Raw genomic sequence first — 18,884 nt, forward strand, 5'->3', positions numbered from 1 at the left:
TCAAATAATACATGAGAGAGGGGTTAATGTTTGGCTAAGGAACTCTAAATATTTTTCCATAATTTTAAAAAGTAAAATGCGTTAAAATTCTAGAACTTATTTGTGTAAAGGACGAATTTTGAAAAAACGACCCATACTCTGGCTAATTAGTCTTTCCCAAGTTTAACCCGCGAAATTGCCGAAATTTTTTTTTCCACATAGATATTTTTTTTTAAATCTTTGGGTTTTTGGTTTCGGGGTTGCATTTAAAAAAAAACAACAGAAAATTTAAATTTGAAAGAAAAAGGGGGCCTAGATAATGGCAAACGAAAGTTATCTGCTCTTTTCCCTATGGTTCCCGTTTAAATGGGGGGCATTACATGCTCATGTGCACTTTTTATTGTTAAATTTATGCACCCAAGTATATATTTTCATATATTTATAACAAAAAATTTTTATAATACTATAACTACTTTTAAATATATATTTTATTTAAAATATATATAGGGGGGGGTTTTGTGTGTGTGTGGTGTTTTTGTGTGTGTGTGTGTGTGTGTGTGTGTGGGTGTGTGCGTGTGTTATACTTATATGAAATATCAAACCCAAGGGTTTTTTTTTGCGGGCTTGAATGTAAAGACAGGAAAAAAACTCTTGTTTTTTTAAAACTTTATAAATCACGTCAATGTGTATCCCTTTCCTATTTGTAATTATTGGGTTTTTTCTTGTATTTGTACCCTTACTCTCAAAAGTTACGTTACGGGCCCCCCCCCCCGGAGCCCCAAAAACCCGGGAGGGGAGGGGCTTAAAACCCACCCATTTGGGACTGTAAGGTCCCCCAAACCGGGGGACTGTATCTGCCTAAGCGAGGCCCGTAGAAACCCAATCCATCAAAACCCAGCAAACGGGGGCCCTTAGGGGCCAAAAACCTGAATGGAATCCACCTAATCCCCAAAATTAAATTTGCCAAGTTCAGGATTTTTAAGGGGAAATCCTTTTTAAACCAGAAAAAAGGGTGTGGGTTTCCCAGCCCCAAAAGGGGAAGCCCCCCACAGCCCAACAGGAATGTGGGCCCCAAACATTAGGAAGGAATCCTTTTTGCTGGCAAAAAACCGCAACAGGGGGGTCGTGTGTAATATCAAAAGGGGAATTTCCCCCCAAAACCAGCAACAGAGGCTTGAGCTCCGGCCCCCTTAAGAGAATAACCTAATCCAGAAATAAGAAGAGGATCCAAGCCCCTAGGGTTTGTTTCCCTAGACGGGGAAAGTTTGGGATAAAGACCATATGGGAATCCACTTAAACAGGAATAGAATTGAAAGGCCCCAACCGCAGGGGGCCCCAAACTAAAAAAAGGGCTATGAGAAAGAGAAAAAGGGAAATTCCCAAAAAGCAAAAACGGTGTGGAAGGAAAACCCCGATTTCCCCAGTTTAAATTGGACCCCAAAAGTTTTGGGTGTTTGGAAAAGGGAAATCGGTCCCAAATAAGCCGCTTTCTAAACCCAATGTAAAAAGATCTTTCATCCTCACCCTCGTCAACCCCATCAGATCAAATTATTTTTTAGCCCCTGTATGGATTTCCCAAGTCTTCCAATTTTTCCTGTATATAGTCCTGGCAAAGTGTCACCGACGGTTCGTGGTTTCCAGTGGGTTTCGTGTTGCCATAAGGCCACTGGAAAGGGGGAAAACCATCGAAAAAATTTTCCCTTTGTTGGGGAAAAATTCCCCAAAATGGCGTTTCCTGTCCCAAACCCCCCAAGGGAATTCCCCTGAGCTTGGGAGAAAAAAAAATAGCGGCATTTCAGGGGCGATCGGAAAGGTTTCTGGAAAAAAAACCCAAAATTGCTAGTTCTTATAAAAAAATTGCATAGGGATTTCATATATTTTTTTTTAAAATTTATTTATATATATTTAAATTTTATTTTATTTTTATCAAATTTTTGGTAGGGGACTTTTTTTCCCCTTTTCCCACTTCATTTTGGCTTTCGCCAGGCGATATTTTTCAAAAAGAAAGGGGCCCAAATGAAGTTTTTACTAACCATAGCGTCGGGCTTCAGGGGGGGCAGTGACTCTCCTCTCCCTTGAAAAGTGTGGGGGCTTTATATACTGGTCTGCGATCTGAAAACTCATGAGTTTCAAAAGGGCACAGCGAAAAAATTCCAATTATATTTTTTTTGAACAATGATCTTAACGGGGAAAAAGTATTCATTTTTTTTTTGGCTACAACGATTTTCCTCGTTTTGGGGTTTGGATGTGTGTTTCATTCAATTTTACATAACCAATATTTCCTTTTATTATACATATATGTATTTCATATTAATATTTTAAAAAAAAAGTTATTAACCCCTGCACTGCACACACACAAACCCTTTAAAATGCACCCCCAACCCCCCCCAAACAATTTTAATATTACCTATTATTTATATATAAAATTTTATATATTTATATTTTATATATACATTATACACATTTATTGGGTTTTTTTTGTACGCGTTGCTTTACCCTTTCGGGATATTTTTTTTTTTTTTTTTTTATTTTTTTTTTAATTTGTTTTATCTGCCCCCCACAGTCTTAAACCAAAAAAAACCCCTAAAAAAAATGTTTTAATTTTGTGGTGGGGGTTTTGTGTGTGTGTTTTGGGGATATATAAATATATATATATATTTGATAGATAGATCGTTTTACAATATTGTATATATATATACATGTATATATATATGTTTTACAAAACTTTTTTATATACTTTTGTGTTTGTGTGTTTTGTATGTAAAATTTAAAACACTACAGTTGTCTCCCGGGTTTGAACTGTAAATACTGATCCCGTGTTTAAAAGATTTTGCCCCCGCAGGGCTCTAAAATTTTTTGCGTTGCCTTGGGAAAACATTTTCCCCTTTGGTTTCCGATAAACCCTTATTCCAGTAACGTATTTTTTTTATGTGAACAAAGGAAAAAAATACAGGAAAGAAATAAAGAAAATTTCCCACGTTTCATTGAAATTTTGGGGGAAGTGAAAATCAACCCTTTTTTTCCTTTCCGTTGTTTGGGCAAAAAAAAGTTTGTTAAAAATATTTGTTTAAACTTTTTTTTTTGATGTTGGAGAGAAAGGCTTCTTTGACAGTGAAAGAAAGGGAAAAAAAAACCTTATTTTGGGCCCCGGCATAAACTGGGGCAAACTATAGTTTATAGAAAAAAAATAAAAAAATTTTCTTAAGTTTAAAAAATAGCGGTATTCCCCTCGCATAAAATTGTAAAGTAATGAGATTTGGGAATATTTTTTATATTTAAAATTTTATGTATTTATTTATAATATAATATATTTTTTAATTATATTTTTTTTATATTTTATGAATCTGAAAACTGTATATGTTACCTTATATTTTTATACACAAAAAATTTAAAAATTAAAAAAAATTTTTTTATATATTTTAAAATTTTATATATTATATTTTTATATTTATTTATTGAGAGAGAGGGGAGAAAGAAAAGGGAGAGATAAACATTTAAACATATATGTATGTAAATGTACACACACCCCAACACACCCCCAACACCATATATGTTTTATTTTTATATATATATAAAATATATATTTTTACATATGTATAAATAATTTATTTCTTTAAGGGTAATAAATTTATAAATACAATGTAAATAAATTTTAGTTATCAAATTTCTTACATGGGGAAATTTAAAAGGATCCTTGTGTTTTATTTATTCAAATTATTTTTCCCAAAAAGGGGTTTTTTTTTGGGCCCCTATCCATAAAGAATATTTGCCTATGGCCTTAGATAAATTTGTTTATTTGTTTGAAAAAGATGACGACTAGGGTACTTTGTCGGGGGAATTCGTAAAAAGAAAAAATTTCTTTTGTTTTTAAATTTTTCGTTTTTAGGGAATATTCTATTTAAATTTGTCACAAAGCTTAAAGACCGCGGCAATAGAAAATGTTTTTTTTCAGTTTTAATGAAATCCGAAATAGAGTTGGGCGCGCCAACCATCAAAAAGTTTACAAATATTTTTGTTTTTCGAAATTAAAGTTGAAATAAAACTGAGAAAAGACTTCTTTTTTTGGGATGCACCCAAAAAGGGGAATATTGGGTCAATTAAAAAAAAAGGAAAACATAAGATCATGGTCTGATCTTTAACTATTTTTTAAGAAATTAAGAAAAAAATTTTAAAATTTCCTATGGAAAAAAATAATTAGGATGTTTTTTAAAAGGGGTTTTATACTAAAAGTTAGGGGATGGTTTTCGCTTTTTTTCTCATAAAATGCATTTTAAATGTTTTGACGTCCAGTTGCCTTACCCGGGGTTTTTGATGTCCCTGTCTAAAGAAAATTTTTGGTTTTCCGAGTTGTGAGATCCAAAAATTAGTTTTACAGTGTTAAAAGCTGCACGAGGGGCGTTTAGCCCGGTGTTGCCCCCCCAGATAGCGCGAAGTGTACGGTCCAAGAAAGGAAAGAAACTCCTAAGGCCCAAAGACCTGAAGGGGCCAAATTGGTCTGAAATAAAAAGTTGAGGGCAGAACCATATGGAAATCTAGTTAGAAAATTTAGTAGGGGTGAAAGGGTTCAAAAACCTAAGGGAATTCCCCAAAACCCCCTTGAGAAATTTTGAGGCCCAAAATTAGAGGGGGGAAAAGGATTTAAGCCCCCAAGGGGCCTGTGGGGTTTTAATCCAGGGGGGAACCCCTCTCAAACCAGCAAAAAAGTGTGGGGAAACCCAAACCCCCATAATGGAACCCCGCAAAACCAGCAATAGATCCATGGTCCATAAGGGTGTTTTCCCAAAAAGAAACTTTGGGGAATTTTGAAAGGGTAAAGGGCCGGGAAGGGGAAAATCCATTTAAATTCCGTCTGGGGGAAACCTAAATCTTCTTTTCCTCAAAAACGTAATTGACGTTTGTACTCCGGGCCCCTGCTTTCCGAGTCTAAACCAGATTTTTCCCCCAAAAACATCGGAAATTTCCCCATTGGCTACGCCCGTCCTTAAAAACCCGCCAAAAGGGGATTCGAAGCCCTAGGGGTTTTCCCCGTATAAAAAATGGTCGATATCTACTGTTTTATTTGTTTTCCCTTTAAATGTATACCACTCCCGTATGCGTAGTCGGGGGTTTAGCCCCCTTTTTTTATTAGGCCCTGGCAAATGCCCACTGCGCCCTTTGGTTAAAGAGGTTGCCCCGGGTTGCCAAAAAAGGCCCCGGGGATAAAGCCCCCCGTGAAAATTTTGCCTTTGATGGGGAAATCCCCCGGGGGGGTTTTCCCCTGTGAAACCCCCCCAAAGTAGTACCGCAGCCGAAGTTTTGGAAGAACAAGACCCCCAGGGCTCACGGTGATCGGGGAAAGATTCTAAAAAAAGGAATTTTTTTTAAAGGTCTTTTTTTTTTAACAAAAAACTTTTCTTTGGGTTTAAAAAAGCACCACAAATTTTTTAAAGGGGAATTTTTAAAAGAAAAGACTTATCACAACCCTTTTTGCCCGGCTTCCGCCCAGTGACTGTCTTCTGCCTCGGAGGACTGATGTTTATATGATGGAGGGGTCTTGGAACTGTATTCTTATCAGCACAAGGCACAGCTCACAGAGAGGGTGATTCACTTCATAATGGTCCGAAAACAAATGCTCTGCATAAAAATTATCAACATCATTGCAACACATTCTTTCACACTCACGCATACCACACTAAACTTTTATGTTTATATATATATATAAATTATTATATTTATTATTTATATATATATATTATTTTATATAGTTAGATATTTTTATATTGGACTATATATATCCTAACACTATTTTTGGTATTTTTAACTATATTGACATTATATCTATATTTTATATATAGTTATATGTGTGTTAGGTGTTTATTTATTACTTATGATAACACAGACACACTCGCGCACCGCACCACTACACATACACACTTATTGATATACATTTTTATTTAGATATTAGTTATTTAGATATATTTTATAATATTTATAGAGATGGGGCTGTGTGTGGGTGGTGTGTGTGTGTGTGTGTGTGTGTGCGTGTGTGTGCTTATATTTATATTTTTATATTATTTAGTATATATATATATATATATATATATATATAAAGATCTGTGTGTATGTTTGTATAGATTTTTTATTGTTTTTATATTTTTTTTTTATATAGTAGTTTATATTTTACATATATACTTTTTTATGTTATTTATGTAGTCATGTCTGTGTGGGTGTGTTGGTGTGTATTGTGTGTATATGTATATAATATATATTTTATATATACTATTATTATTGATTATTTTATACATTAATATATTTATATTTTTATAGTATATATATATATTTTTATATATATAATATATGTGTGGGTGTGTGTGTGTGTGGTTGTGATAGGTTGATATGTATATTTGTCTTATTATCTGGAAGTGTGGTGTGAGTGGTAAGAATTTTGTACTGATATTACGTATGTAGACGTTTTGTTGTTATCTCCCCATATTTCTATATATATATATATCATATTTCTGTTCTAGCTATCCCTATATATTTATAGATATATTTCTTTATATAGTGTTATATATATATGTTTTAGTTGTGATGTGGAATATTATAAAATCCGCACATACCAAACATAAATAGATTGACCGATAGATGAACATGTAGTTAAGCAGTATGTTTGTGTGTTTATATATATATATATATTTATATATATTATTATTTAATTTATATCATATATATTATATGATGTTGACATATAGGCACAAACTTAACGTGATGCTGAAATATTTTTTTCATTTCAATACTCTTGGTTCTGTTTTAGGATGAAAACAACAGTAATTGAATAAAAGGGCAAAGAAAATATTGTAAAGAAAGCTTAAATAATGGGCAATATAAATATCTTTCATTTTCATGACACAATTCAATTAAGTGCTTATGTTGGACTTAGCAGTATATATATATGTATTTATATATATATTATATATTTATATATACTATATTATATCATATATATTTGGGCATATTGGGGGGCATATTTATGTGTGTATATTACTTACTCTAGATATTTTCATATCATATTATTCATTTTTTTTCTAGTGTGTGTATGCGTGTGTGAGTGTGTGTGTGTGTGTGTGTTTTACTGCCTAATAGATGTTATATCTATACTATACATTTATATATGTGTGTGATGCGGTGTGTTGTAATGTATGTGTGTGTGTGATTTTGTGTGTGTATGTGGATGTGTTTAGGAATATCATTTGTATATATATTTCTATATAATGTATATTATATATAGAATATATATTTATTTTGTGTGTGTGTGTGTGTGTGTGTGTGTTATGTGGGTGTGTGAGTTCAATCTTCATTATAGAAAAAATTCTTTGATAGGTTTAGAATCTCAAACACAGGTTATAGCATTTGTTGTATTCACACAGCAATCCCGCCAGTGTGTTTACATGCCCATTTGGCCTCTTAGGCCGTAATTCTTTGCTGCTTCTTGCACATTTGTATCTTATTCTTCAGAAGAAAACGTTACTGGAACGACGTGACCCAAAACGGAGTGGAGTGTCTTCAATGCAAGCATCGGGGACCTGTTAAGGTCCATCGACCGGGGTGTATCTGCCTAAGCGAGGGACAGTAGAACATACATCCATACTAAGACAGCAAACTTTGGCTGCATAATGGGCCAGACCTGAGTGGAATCCACCTAATCACACATATAGGTAGTGCCAAGTTCAGGACCATACAGGGAATCCATTTAACAGTAAAAGGTAGTGTGATGGGTCCAGTCCATAAGGAAACCCAACACAGCACAACAGGAATGTAGGCTCCAACCATTTAGGTAGGAATCACTTATTGTGGCTTAAACTGGCATCAGAGGCGTCGTGGGTTAATTTCATAAGGGATCCTCCCAAAACCCACCAGCAAACAGAGGCATGAGCTCCGGCACCATTAAGATAATCCGCCGAAGCCAGATTATTAGAGAGAGGAGAGCCTAGACCATATGGGTAGTCCTAGATGGAAGTGTGAGGATGAAGACCATATGGGAATCCCACGTAAAACACAGGAAATAGATGTGTAAGGCCCAACGCAGAGGGAGTCCACTAACAAAAGGTCTATGAGCTCTAAGAGTAAAAGGGAATAGTCCAAAAGCGCAACAGTGTGAAGGTGGCCAGTGTCTCACAGTTTGAATGGAGGCCTAAGTTTGACTGCTGGAAACGAAAGTCGGTACCACTATATGCTCGCTGTCTGATCCAATGTAGAGAAGATCTTTCATCCGCAGCCTCGTCATTCCATCCAGATACTATATTATTAGTCCGCTGTATGGTTTGTCAAGTATTCCAATTTCATTCTGTTTATAGGTCATGGCATAAGTCGGCCCCCCCCCCCCCCCCCCACATGTCCCCAGGACGTCTGTGGTTCAATGTAGGTTCTCATGCATATAAGGACCACGTGGAATGAACCATAGCTCGAAAACTGCCATGTTGGAAAATCACTCCGAATGGCGTTCCCTGTGCAACTCCCAAGTACGACTATCTCTCAGCTTGGGACAAAATTTATAGCGGGCACTCACGGCGTTCTGAATAGTTTTGGAAAAGAAGACAATAATTGCTAGATTCTTATAAAGTAATGCATTAGGAATGTCATACTATATATTTATTCTATTATTTATTTTTATATATTTTAATCTAATTAAATTTATGGACGTTTTTCCCTGTCCACCGTCCTTTTTGCATCGCCAGGGCTAAGACTTCATAAAGTAAGTGACAAATGTAGTTTTTACTATACCATAGCGTTCGGCCCCCCCTCTCTCAGGAGCAGTGACTTCTCTCTCGCCTCTTGAAGATGTGTGGAGGATCTTATATACTGGTCTGCGATCTGAAACTCAGGAGTGCTGGTTCACAGCGAGAATTCAATTATATTTTCTTGAGACAATGATCTTAACGTAGAAGTGATTCATTTCTATTGGTCTACATATTCGATTTCCTCGTAGGTGTTTGGATGTGTGTGCATACATATTTCATAATATAGTTTTATACTTTGATTTTTTTCATATTTGTATTACATATTATATATTATATATATATAAGTTATACATCTGCACATTGCACACACACTAACACTCACTATGCACATACACTCCACCACACACATACTAATATCTCTATATATTATATCTTGATAGTATTATATTTTATATATATATATATATATATTTACTTTGATACAATTTATATGGTTTGTGTGTAAGCGTAGCTTTACATGCGCATTTTTTTCTTTACTTTTTATTTTTTTTGTTAAATTAATTTGTCTATCTGCCCACATCAGACTTAAAACACAACAAACCTTAAAAAATCATGTATTAAGGTGTGCGTGGTGATGGTGTGTGTTGTGTGCATATACTTAATATTTATATATAGATAGATAGATCGATATACATATATATGTATTATTAGTGACATGTTCTATAGATATGTACACACACTGGTATTTATACAGGGGTTTGTGTGTTTGTTTTGTAGATATAAAACACTACAGTTGTCTCCTGAGTTTGAACTGTACATACTGATCCCAGTGTTTAGCAGATTGTGCCCCTGCTGTGCTCTCATATTTCTAGTGTTGCCTGGAGACATTTTTCCTCTGGTTACCGATACCATTTATTCCAGTAACGTATTATTTTCATGTGAAACAAAGGAAAAAACTATACAGGATGAAATAAAGAATTAACGACGCTTTACATTGAATTTGGGGGTACGTGAAATCAACCTTTTTCTCCATCAGTTGTTTGTCATAAAAAAATTGTTTGTGAAAGGCTAATATTTTAATATTTTTTTAGATGTTGGAGTGAATTGGATTCTTGACAGTGAAAGAAAAAAACTGTATTTTGGACCCGGCTCATATCTGGACAAATCTATAGGAATAATAGAAAGAAAATATATATTAAATTGCTTCAAGTTAAAGAGTAGCAGTATTCCCACTCGCATAGAATTGTAAAGTAATGAGATTTGAGATATGTGTTATATATATATATACTATATATATATATATATATTTATTTATATATTTGAATTGAGATACAGTATATGTTTAACATTTATATTTTATTTATATATATATATATATATATTTACAAAATATTATCATTTAATTATTATATATATTATATATTTATATTTATATATATATATATTTATATATATAAACTATATATATTATATATCATACAAATATTCACTTAAATAATATATATTATATTAATATATTATATATATTATATACATATAGATATATATATATATAGATATATTTATTTATATATTTTAAGATATATAGAGAGAGAGAGAGAGAGAGAGAGAGAGAGGAGAGGGAGGAGGTAGAGATACACATAAACATGATATTTGTATGTAAATGTACACACAACCACACACACAAACTCACTCACTCCACAAACACACAACACACACTCACACATATATATTTTATATTATTATATATTTATCTAGATCTATTTACATATGTATGAAATAATTTTATCTTATCTTAGGTAATAAATATTTATAATTACAATGTTTAAATATAAATTTAGTATCAAATTTCATGCATGTTGCAAATACATGAATCATGTGAATTATTATTCAAAATTATTCTTCAAAAGGTGTGCCTATCACATCAAGACATATAGACTTGGCTTAGATAAACTGGTTTATTAGTTTGTAAAGATGACGAGCTACGAGTACGCAGTCAGGGGAATTCGTAAGGATGAAATAATTCTTTTGTTATTTATTATTCGTTGTACTGGAATATTCTACACACACAAAACACAACACACCAAATTGTCACAAAGAATGACAAGACCGCAGCTATAGCAACTGTATTACAGTTTCTAATGAATTGTGTACCAAGGCAGAATATCCGTACATTGAGAATGGGCACGGCGCCACATACATTCCTATAGATTACATAATATATTTGCATTTTAGTTTTCGAATTTAAAAGGTGAAATAGATCTGACGATAGACTTCTTTGGTGGTTATGCCATCAGTAAGTAATTATTGGACGTCACACATATTTATAGAAAGGGTACATAAGATCATGGTCGTGGTCTTTTACTAAGTTTAAGCATTAGAAAGAAAATACAATTACCTATGGTTAAATAAATAATTAGGATGTGTTAGAAGGCTTATACTGTAAGATATGGATGGTTTCTGTTTATATTCTCATAATATGCATTTTAAAATGTGTTGACAGTCCAGTTGCCTAAACCTGTGTTTCTGATTGTCCTGCTCCAGAGAAAATTGGTACCAGAGTTGTGAGATTTCCAAAATCAGTGTTATAATAAGTGGTCAAAGCTGCACGAGGGGCGTTTAGTCCGGTAGTGATTTCTGGACTAGCAGCAGAAGTGTACGGTCCATGTTAAGGAGACACTCCATAAGGTCCAAGTCTGAATGGAGCCTAGTTGAGTCTGACAATAGTAGTATGAGGTGCAGAACCATTTGGAAATCTTGTTAGATAATTGGAGGGTGGTAAGTTCTAGGACCATAAGGGTCTTCGCCCAAAGCCCCTTGAGAAAAATGTGAGGGCCCACTTTAGAGAGGAAATGATTAAAGCACCAATGGGGCTGTGTTGAGGTAAATACCATGGGGGATTCCTCTCAACAGCAAATAGATGTGTGAGGTCCACTCCTCATTATGGAATCCAGCTAACCTGCAATTAGGATCATGAGAATCCATAAGGGGTGTCTTCCTAAAAGCATAGTTGGAAGTGTAAGGGTGAAGACCGGAGGGGAACCTGTCTGAGTTGGAACCTAAATCTTCATTTTACTCGACACGAAATCTGCAACCGTTTGTACACTACCAGGCATGCTTCCGAGTCTGAACCAGATCTATCATCCTCAACTCGGTAATTCATTTGGCTACATCTCGTCCTTCAAAAACCGCCGAATGGTTTCGACGCCTACGACGGTTTCGTTTAAATATGGACGTTATCTTCTGTTTTGCATATGCATTTCCTGAATGTTACACCTGCCGTAGGCGTGGCGAGGTAGCCCCCATTTGTGTTTATAGGTCCTGGCAAATGGCCCTCTGACAGTCCGTGGTTCAAGAGGATGCTCCGTTGCCATAAGGCTACAGGGATCATTTGCCGCAGTCTGTTATACTGCCCCATGATGAGATTATATCCGAGTGGTGTTCCCTGTGCCACTCCCAAGTAGCTACTCGCCGCTCAGAAGTTGAAGATACATGACAGCTGTGCTCTTACGGGGATCTGGGAAAGGTCCTGAAAAGGAAGGCCGATAAGGTCGTTCTTATTTAAGTAAATAATTCATTGATTTATAGCACCACAATACTGTTGTTAGGTATGTACTTAAAAGAAAGACATAATACTAAAACCATACATTTTCTGGATCACGACCAGTGACGGTCTTCTGCCTCTAAAGGTCTGATGATTCATATAATTGGAGAGGGTCTCTTAATTGAATAACTATCAGCACAGGGGGGGGGGGCCACAAGCCACAATGCACATATTTCACAGTGATGTGATTCATTTCTTAATGGTTTGTACATTTGTCAATCATAATCTTGTTTTCATGCCCCATCTCGGTCTCGCATGTGCGCAGTTACTAAACATCACAGTACATTATGTACTCGCTTTGACTAATTCGTATTTATACATTCATGTTTGTGGTGTGCGTGTGTATGTTGAACTTTATTGTTATAATTGTGATATATATATAGTTTAGTATTATATATATTACATATGTGTGGTCACCAGATATTAATGTAGATTCAGAATTTCCAATTTTGGGTAAATTTTAATTAATGGGTAGTGTGATTTTTTCTCAATCGCATCAATTTTTTGTGAAATCATACGCGAAACACAAGCGCTATGAGGTATCGCTTATTCTCGAGCTCCTGATAATACTATATATATGGTTTTAGTAAATTTGTTGGTGTTCGTGTATTTATTTACTTGTGCGGCTACTGGACCAAAGTGGACGTTTGCCTGGTAGTGTAAGATAGATAGATAGGATAGTTTGATAGACATATATAGGTTTTTATTGAATTATATTGAGATTAGGAGATTTTATTGGTTGTGGGTATGTTTGGGAGAGGTTTGTGTTTTTGGTGTGTTTGTGTGTTTTATTCATTGTTATTCGATGGGGATATTACACAACAAAAGACTTCTCTCTCTTTAGGTAATGATAATTATTAGGTAGTGACTATTGTTTTGTTCTGTTTTTTTGTTGAGTGTGATGAGTTTGTAGTGAGAGTTTGTGTTTTGATATGAGAGTGAGTGAGTATTTGTGAGTGATGAGTGATGGATGTATGGTGTGTCGCTTTTTGTTTTGGTGTGTGAATGAGTGTGTGGTTTGGCGGGGAGGGGGTTACAGTGTTTTGGTGGGGTGTGGGGGGTGAGGGTGGGGTGTAATGAGGTGTGGGGTGAAGCATGTAATTGGGGTGGTTACGTTTTAGTTGATTTCATAATCTCATATAGGGGTGTGAGATTGAGTGTGAGTGGGTGTGTGTGGGTGAGTGGGTGTGTTACTATATCTTGGGTGTGTTATGAGTGGATGATAGGTTTGTGTGGTGTGTGTGTGTATTGGGGGGGGTGGGTGAGGGGTGGGGGTGGGTGTGGGGGTTGTGTTTGGGATGGACGATATTTTTTTGATTTTTTGAGAGTGTGAGAGTGAGTCGAGTTAGAGAGTTTTTGAGAGTGTGGCGTGTGTGTGTGAGATTAGAGATGTGAGTTGTGGGGGATCTGTGTGTTAGATTATTTGAGTGTTAGTTTGATGTGTGAGTGTGTCAGTTTTGAGTCCAGTGTTTTTTCATTTTGGGTCTTTTATGGTATTTTGTTGGTTACTTTGACTTTACTAGTTTTTTTGTATTGTGTTTTAGTATATTTTTATTTTTTTGTGTGTGTGTTTCTTTGAGTGATTTTCGGGTGTGGGGTTGTTTGATAAAGATATGTGTTCACACACACCCTCACACTCTCTACTATAATCTCTATACACTGTTTAGTGAGTGTCTAGTTTGTGTGTGTTATGTGTGTGAGAGATGTGTCTATTGTGAGTGTTCTGTCTTTTTTACATTTTTATTTTCAGATGATAATGATTTATTATTTTTTTTATATGTGTGACTTACATTTTTATTTATCAGACATATATATACAGACATACTTTATATATTATATTTTATTTATATATATATATTTTAGATATATATATTATGATATATATATGATATATTTTGTTTGTAGGATTACGGGACGGGTTTTCTAAATATTAGGTATATTATACATATATATATGTGGGTTTTTGTATATTTTTTATTTATTATATATATAAATATATTATTTTATTTATATAGATATTTATATGTGAGTATGTGTGTGTGTGGTGCTGGGGTATACTTATTATATGTACATATTTGTGTATACATATATTATATGTATATATTAATGTTATACAGTATATGCATACGTATATATCATTATGTACGTAAGTATTGTATGTATCTCCCTCTCTCTCTCTCCTCTCATCTCTCTCTCTCTCTCTAATATATATATTTTATTATATATATAGTATGATATATATATATATATATATATTGTATATGTATTTTTAGATATTATATATATATACTATATATTTATTTATATGTGTGTTGTGTGTGTGATGTGTTGTGTGTGTGTGTGGTGTGTGTGTATGTATGTACGTATATATATATTTTTATATATATTATATATATTTTTTATAGTATATATATATTATGTATAGATATTACATTGTACACAAACACAATCACATACCCATAACACACACATACACAGTGTGTGTGTGTGTGTGTGTGGGTATATAAAATAATATGTATATATATAAATATATACATATGTAAATAATTTATATAAACTAAGTAAATATATACATATGGTTTATATTTATATTATATATATATATATATATATATTTTATTAGTTATGTGTGTGTGTGTGTGTGTGTGTATGTGTGTGTGTGTGAATATATTAATAAAAAGATATATATATACACACATATGTATATAAACCCTCACATACTAACAAAAACAACCATATACGAGTCAGAAAACATTACAAACAAAAGAAGACACATGTAGGCACACATGTAATCGAGCACTCTTGTTTGTATGTGTACACAGGCTCGCATACGCACATACAAACTAGTGCACACACACACACAAAAATGGGATACGGGCGTGCCACTCCATCATACACCAAAGGATACCGAAACCCACGAGGAGAGGGTGAGGGGTCCCACACCCCACCCACAGCCCCTCGTCCGAGCGGTTCCTGTTGCGGCGAGACCATATTATTTGGTTTAGCAGGCGTCTAAAACAATGATAATTTACTTATTTAACACATGTATATATAAAATTTATGTTATAATATACATAGGTATGTGTGTATGTATACCACCACAAATACACGCACACACACACACACCACAATTATGTGTATATATATATATAATTATATTTATATATATTATTTATAAATGAATACAAAGAAATGTATCTATATGTATTATATTATATATATATACATATGTATACATTTCTTTATATATAAAGAGAAAGAGAATATATATGCATATATATACATATGTTTACATATATTATATATATATTATATATATACATATATACATATACATATTATATATATATATATATTTATGTATATATATTTATGTATTATGTATATATGATGTTATATTTATTTATATATATAGTTTATATATTATATATATATTATATATATATATATTTTATTATATATATATATTATATATATTTATAAGGGATTGTGTTTTATATAGCAATCGGTTAAATATTATACTCAGTATTAAAGCATCTTGTCAAGTATCATTGAAGAGGACATAGTCGATGATTTATAAGGATTATTATATATTTTATTTTATATATATATATATATATATATATATATATATTATGTATTTATTTATATATTATATATATGTATATTATACATATATAAATGTATGCGTATTTATAATACTTTATATATATATATTTATATATATATATATAATATATATTATTTATATTTTGTATGTGTGTGTTGTGTGTGTGTGTGTATATATTATATATTTTACTAATGAAAAGGTCGTTTGGCTATTTCTATCATTCGGATTTTCCATTTTATTTAATAATCTTGGTTTCAGTTGCCTGTATGATAAAAGCAGATGAAGGGCAAATCAAGTTCATGGGTACAACAAAGCTTAAATATATGTTTAGCATAAATATCTGTTTGATTCTTATTTTCATACGGGAGGCATTACATGCTTATGTGTACTTTGCAGCGATGAATCTTTTATATGAGTATATATACACATACATACATATATGTATATATATGTATATACATATATATATAGACATACATATAAATATTGTGTATGCGTTGATGTATGCATATGATATGTATATATTATGTATATATATATATATTTTCATATATGTATGTGTACGTATAACATATATTTTTTTGTTTTTTTTTTTTTCTATTAATCTTTTTGCTTTTTTGACAGGTCTAGACTCAAAGGCTGGAAATAACTTGGTTTTATTCACAGAATTGGAGCAGTGTGTTTACATTCCTTTTTGCCTTCAGACGTCGCTAATTCTTTTCTTCTTTCTTACCTTTTTTGTTTCAGAAGATATGTTGCCGGAATGACGAGACCTGACACCGGAGTGGAGTGATGTCGATGTAGCTCTAGTGAGTGTGAGTCCGTATCTGCCTAAACGAGGACCAGTAGCATACAATCCACCTAAGCCAGCAACTGGTGCTAGGGGCCAAGACCTGAATGGAATCCACCTATCCACCAATGAAGTTGCCAAGTTCTGGACCATAAGGGAATCCATTTAAACCAGTAAAGGAGTGTGAGGTTCCAGTCCATAAGGGTAAGCCACCCACAGCACCACATTAGGAAGGAATTCCATATTGCTGCTTAAACCAGCAAACGAGGCGTGCGTGTGTAAATCTTTAAAGGGGAAACCTCCCAAACCAGCAACAGAGGCATGAGCTCCGGCACCATAAGATAATCCGCCTAATCCAGAAATAGAAGAGAGAGATCCAAGACCATATGGGTAGCTTCCTAGACTGGAAGTGTGAGGATGAAGACCATATGGGAATCCATTTAAACCAGGAATAGAAGTGTAAGATCACAACCGCAGACGGAGTCCAAAGCAGATAAACAGGACTGGAAGGTAAGCCAAGACTCCATCTTTGAATGGAAACCTAAGTTGGACGACCAGAAACCATATCTGCACCATCTGTACCACCAAGCGCCGCTTTCAGAGCCAGATGCAGAAGATCCATCATCGCTATTGTCGTTAATCCTACTGGTCCTAACATTTCCTAAGCTGCTATATAGATTGCCAAGCCCTAGACGGTTTCCGTAGAGATATTTGAGAAGGCCTCCATTTCCATAAGCACTTCCAAAATGCCTTCCACTGCCGTATGAGTAGTCGAGGTAGCCTCCATTACCGTTAATAGGTCCTGGCAAATATCCCCCTGCCAGTCCGTGGTTCACGACTCCCGCACCGTTGCCATAGAGACCACCAGGGATGAAACCACCATGAAAACTTCTATGTTGAGAAAATCCTCCGAGTGGCGTTCCCTGTGCAACTCCCAAGTAGCTACCCTCAGCTTGGGAGCACAAAAGAGCGGTGCTCACGGCGATCAGGAACAGTTTCTGAAAAGTAAAACTTTGTTCATTCTACCGATGAATTATACCATTACTCATCTAGAAACTTCTAAATAAGTAAGGACGTTGTTTTTAATTTCGTTTTACTTCCTTTTTAGGATCATGCATTCATTAAGCATTTCCAGAAGGAATTATTCCAGAGAAATTATGACCAGATGACAATTTTGTATGTATAGAACTAACCATTGTGTCGGCCCCAGAAGCAGCGAGTCTCTTCTGCCTCGGAGAAGTGTGGGCGCTTTATATACTGGTCTCCGATCTGAATACTTGTCAGCACAAGGTCACAGCGGAGAGGAACAATTATTTTGGTCTTAACAATGATCTTAGCGTGGAAGTGATTCATTTCATAATGTCCGAGAACAATTATTTGTGCGTCTGTGTTTCTTTACATACACATGTATATATGATTTTGTATTTATAAAGTAAGTATATGCATTTATATATATGTGTATATATATATATATATATATATTTATATATACGTATTCATGCATGTGTATGTGAATATGTCTATATGTATGTATGCATATGTATATACATAATGATATATATAAATATGTACAGATAAATTTATTAGAAAATGAGCCAATATTTACAAATCCATCTGGATTACATTTTCAGATATGAAGATGAAATCAAGGTGGACTTCGAAACTGCTTTCTCATTTTCTAGTAGATTTATTTTGCGTATAGAATGTTTTTGCCATTCATATATATATGTATATGTATATATGTATATATATATATACATATGCATACATACTTACATTTATATATATATATATATATTTGTGTATATATATATATATATATATATATATACATATATATTTGTATGTTTTTGTGTTGTTTTCCGACTCCTATATGCTTTTTTGTATTTGTGAGGAGCTTTTTAATGTCTACATACACATACACACATATATACTAACATAATTATAAAAACGAGTATATATTCATTCATATATATGTATATGTGGTGTTTTTATTAACATATTTATATATAATAATTTATATGTAAATGTGTATATACATATATCTATATATTCATATATTATATATATATATATATATATATATATATATTTTATATATATATATTTGTATATATATACATATATAAATATACATATGTCTATACATTCATACATATATATCTATATATCTATATATCTATA

The 18,884-nt window shown here is 33.5% G+C and overlaps 1 pseudogene across 1 annotated transcript; it reads right to left on the reverse strand.

The window, feature by feature from the left end:
* Positions 1–12,171: 12,171 nt before the first annotated feature.
* On the reverse strand, positions 12,172–17,922 carry LOC147469479 (uncharacterized; annotated as a pseudogene). Its single transcript, XR_015192045.1, has 4 exons — positions 17,894–17,922; positions 17,200–17,698; positions 16,644–17,156; positions 12,172–12,225 (listed from the first exon to the last, which is right to left on the reverse strand). The product of XR_015192045.1 is annotated as an uncharacterized LOC147469479 (transcript).
* Between the last annotated feature and the right edge of the window lie 962 nt (positions 17,923–18,884).

The sequence above is a fragment of the Penaeus japonicus genome, unplaced genomic scaffold (genome assembly GCF_977035675.1).
Source record: "Penaeus japonicus unplaced genomic scaffold, GWHDUDI00000001_assembly GWHDUDI00000021, whole genome shotgun sequence".
Classification (NCBI taxonomy): Eukaryota; Metazoa; Arthropoda; class Malacostraca; order Decapoda; family Penaeidae; genus Penaeus; species Penaeus japonicus.